The sequence below is a fragment of the Sinocyclocheilus grahami genome, unplaced genomic scaffold, assembly GCF_001515645.1.
Source record: "Sinocyclocheilus grahami isolate Dianchi unplaced genomic scaffold, SAMN03320097.WGS_v1.1 scaffold147.1, whole genome shotgun sequence".
NCBI lineage: Eukaryota > Metazoa > Chordata > Actinopteri > Cypriniformes > Cyprinidae > Sinocyclocheilus > Sinocyclocheilus grahami.
Genome location: NW_015505326.1, coordinates 560,064 through 564,027, shown reverse-complemented (window position 1 = coordinate 564,027; position 3,964 = coordinate 560,064). Strand labels below are relative to the sequence as shown.

At 36.7% G+C, this 3,964-nt stretch overlaps 1 pseudogene; it reads right to left on the bottom strand.

The window, feature by feature from the left end:
* LOC107591875 (selenoprotein T2-like) overlaps positions 1 to 3,964 on the bottom strand; it is a 6,479-nt pseudogene that overhangs the window by 1,358 nt on the left and 1,157 nt on the right.

Below are 3,964 nucleotides of genomic sequence, written 5' to 3'. Positions count from 1 at the left end.
ATGTTGTGGATCGAGTGGCCCATGGTGGCGGTGGGGTTATGGTATGGGCAGGCGTATGTTATGGACAACGAACACAGGTGCATTTTATTGATGGCATTTTGAATGCACAGAGATACCGTGACGAGATCCTGAGGCCCATTGTTGTGCCATTCATCCACGACCATCACCTCATGTTGCAGCATGATAATGCACGGCCCCATGTTGCAAGGATCTGTACACAATTCCTGGAAGCTGAAAACATCCCAGTTCTTGCATGGCCAGCATACTCACCAGACATGTCACCCATTGAGCATGTTTGGGATGCTCTGGATCGGCGTATACGACAGGGTGTTCAAGTTCCTGCCAATATCCAGCAACTTCGCACAGCCATTGAAGAGGAGTGGACCAACATTCCACAGGCCACAATCAACAACCTGATCAACTCTATGCGAAGGAGATGTGTTGCACTGTGCGAGGTAAGTGGTGGTCACACCAGATACTGACTGATTTTTGGACCACACCGGACCCCCCCAATACAGTAAAACTGCACATTTTAGAGTGACCTTTTATCATGGCCAGCCTAAGGCACACCTGTGCAATAATCATGATGTCTAATCAGCATCTTGATATGCCACACCTGTGAGGTGGATGGATTATCTCGAGAAATAGGCCTTTTGTGTACATAGAAAAAGCCTTAGATCTTTGAGTTCAGCTCATGAAAAATGGGGGCAAAAACAAAAGTGTTGTGTTTATAATTTTGTTCAGTATATATATATATTTAATTTAAGGAAGAAACCAAACCAATGTATAATTGACATTTGAGGCTTAAAGCTATAGAAAAGCAATAAAAGTTTTTCAGGAAGAATTGTTTATATAATAATATGGCATGCAGTTGCTTCAATGGTAACAATGGTATAAATCTATTCAAAACATCATTCAATGCAAATTGTGATAATTGCAATTAATAATCGCAATTCCAATTCCAAGGGAATAATAAACAATTATGATTTTTGTCACAATTGTGCAGCCCTACTGAAGTACATACATTGGAGACACAAGACTCTAGACTAGGGGTTCTCAAAGTCTACATTCAAAGGTACAAATCTGAATTTTCATCAGTGTCAAAGGTCCGGACAAGAACAATTGGTTATTACAAAACTTGTTTTTAATAAACATGCATAACATGCATAACAAATAAACTTTAATTTTTTGGAAAATTATTGTATTGTAATTAAGTATTGTAAATTCAACACTGAAATACTATTTTAGCAACAGAACCAAAATTTGCAAATAACCTCTAAGCCTAGGGACAAGCCTGTACCGAAAACAACAACAAATTTATTGTTAAACACCTGCTATGTTTGTACATGCTGTGACATACATGCTGCCATCATTGTACAGGTTTTACCACTCACCCGTCTCTTGGCAAAAACAACAGCACTACGGTGAAGAAAAGTTGATCTTGTCGACCTGATTCATCTTAAGGTGGTTATCCAAGATCTGGAAAAGCTCCTGAATGCTCGGCACATATCCTGATTGCAACTTGGACCAAATTGGTACATCTAATAAACCAGAGAGAAATAGTGATGCTTCTTTGACATACATACAATGTTCACATACTTTAATTTTCCCCCCCAACTGTAGTGGCCATCCAAATGACATTACCATTCAATGAAATCTCAAAAGCTCCTGTCGAGAGAAAATGGGTCTCCAACATGTTACTAAGGAAGAATGCCATGAGGCAGGAGAATATCTGCAAAACATACCCAATCAAATGTAAGAAATTTTCTTCCAGGTTATTAAAAACAACATGCAGACAGTAGAGAAAATGCAGTTTTGCAATGTATTTTTCTCTTCTTAAGAGTCTGTTTCACTCGATACAGAAGAAAAAAATCTGCTGCTACTTCAATTTAATCACAACTGGGGTCTCCTTAGAATTGCAAACAGTAAATTTTGATTTTACGTCTTTAACACAGGTGTTTACAACGTCATCATACACATTTCCAGGCATGCCCTTCACACTCAATGACACGGCTATGGCTCTGAAATGCTGCTCATTCCTCAAAAAAATGATTTGCGTCAGTTCAACTACGACACAGTCAGTGTACGTTTATCTTCAGCCTAATCTCCATTATAAAATCAGGTTAGAGTCCAAGCACTTCTACACCAACATTACCTTATTCTCCTGTCCCCAGGACCATATTCTTGGAGTGTCCATTCCAAACATTTGGAAAGGATTTTGTCCAGTCACTATCAAGGCGATGGCAAGCAGTTTGAAGTAGGAGATGAAATTTCCAGTGTATCTGTAGAGGAAGACACATGACAAGTTAAAGTCAGGACTAAACCACTGTCTGACAGAGGGCCGATTCCACGACATCTGGAAAAACACACTCACTTGTTGATGGGTTTGGGAGGGTAATTCTCTCCCTCGATTCGGATGTCCGGGTACAGCTGGCTGATAGACCGGGAGTACTCCTGGAACACCTTACTGTACCCTCAGGATATACTGAAAACAAACACACAGTTAATGACGGTGATAAATCATTTTAGAAATAGTCATTGATATGACAACCACAAACACAAGTCTATATGAAATGAATACTCAACCTATTTTATAAAAGCATACTATATCCACGCACACTTATTTATTTATCTTTTGACCTCAATGTTAAATATAAAAATGTATTTACAATTGCTTGAACTAGGTTACTAAGTCACTAGCACAGTATTGATTAAAATAGGTTTACTCGGTAATATGTACTACATCTGAGAAAAAAAACGCTACAAAATAATTTAAAACCACTCCCACTTGGATAACAATAAACCAGTCATTCTTAAGACATGGGACAAAACAGGTCCAGCAAGGGTAACTGCTATTAGGTTTAAAAATAAAAATATTTTCAATTTTAAATGTCATGAGGGATTAATAATAGAATGCATTTAACACAATTATCAACTTCAATTTAATTTTCTCGTTATTATACCAAATCTGTGTTTCTTAATGTCCTCTCACTACGACTAAAACAGTGTGTCCACAGAGAAGGGTTCAATCATTCATATGCAATAAAATTGATAAAAATGTTTTTTTTTAATGATGAAAAAGAGCTTGTTTTATCAAAAGAAACACTTAATACTATCTCCTCTCAAAGCAAGGTTGTTTTTTAATGACACATGCATGTTTCATAAGATTTTAAAGTTGCGTCCCCACTGTCAACATTCAATAAAATGTAATTAAATCAGGGAATATCAGGGGCAGCTGTCACTCTAAAGGACCCCCTTGCCACAGTTCACCTCTGCAGAGTACATCAGTGTCAGACAGGCTCTGCTAAGTTTTAATTTTAGAATATTTTTAATCCTAATGTTAATATTTCCTGTGTCACAGCCATGATATGTCAACACCATCTTCCAATTTCTGAGGAAATTATTTGAAATATTTAGATAATTGTATTCTCCTGAAGCAGGTTACATTAGCATCTAGCACCAACAGAAACAAATAAAATGGCTACTGCATGAACTCCACTGGTTTTGTGAAAGAAATGCCAAATTTGTCAACACCGTCAGATGTCACCACCATAAGATCTTGTGTTCCAATGATATATCAAAATACTTCAATGTGACTCTTGAATAAAAGCTTTATAAACAATAACATACTCACTTTGTTGTGTTTATTTTAATACAGTAATTGACTGATTCAATGTATTTGATAGTTAAAATGACTACAAATTCAGGTTGTCGTCACCTCCGTCAGTTGAATATTTTGATAATATTTCATTAGGATATTTTATATTTGTTGTGGAATTGTTGGTCACATGAGAAAGTGTAATGTGTCAGCTAACACCAGAATGTGTTTTGAAATGTTAAAAACATCTTGAATGCTGTTAAAGATAAAGTTGAAATTATATTGCACAGTCCAAGGTAAAAAAAAAAAGCACATTTTGTTAAAAAAGAGAAAAGTTGGGAGGTTGTATCAAAGCATAGCTCAGTA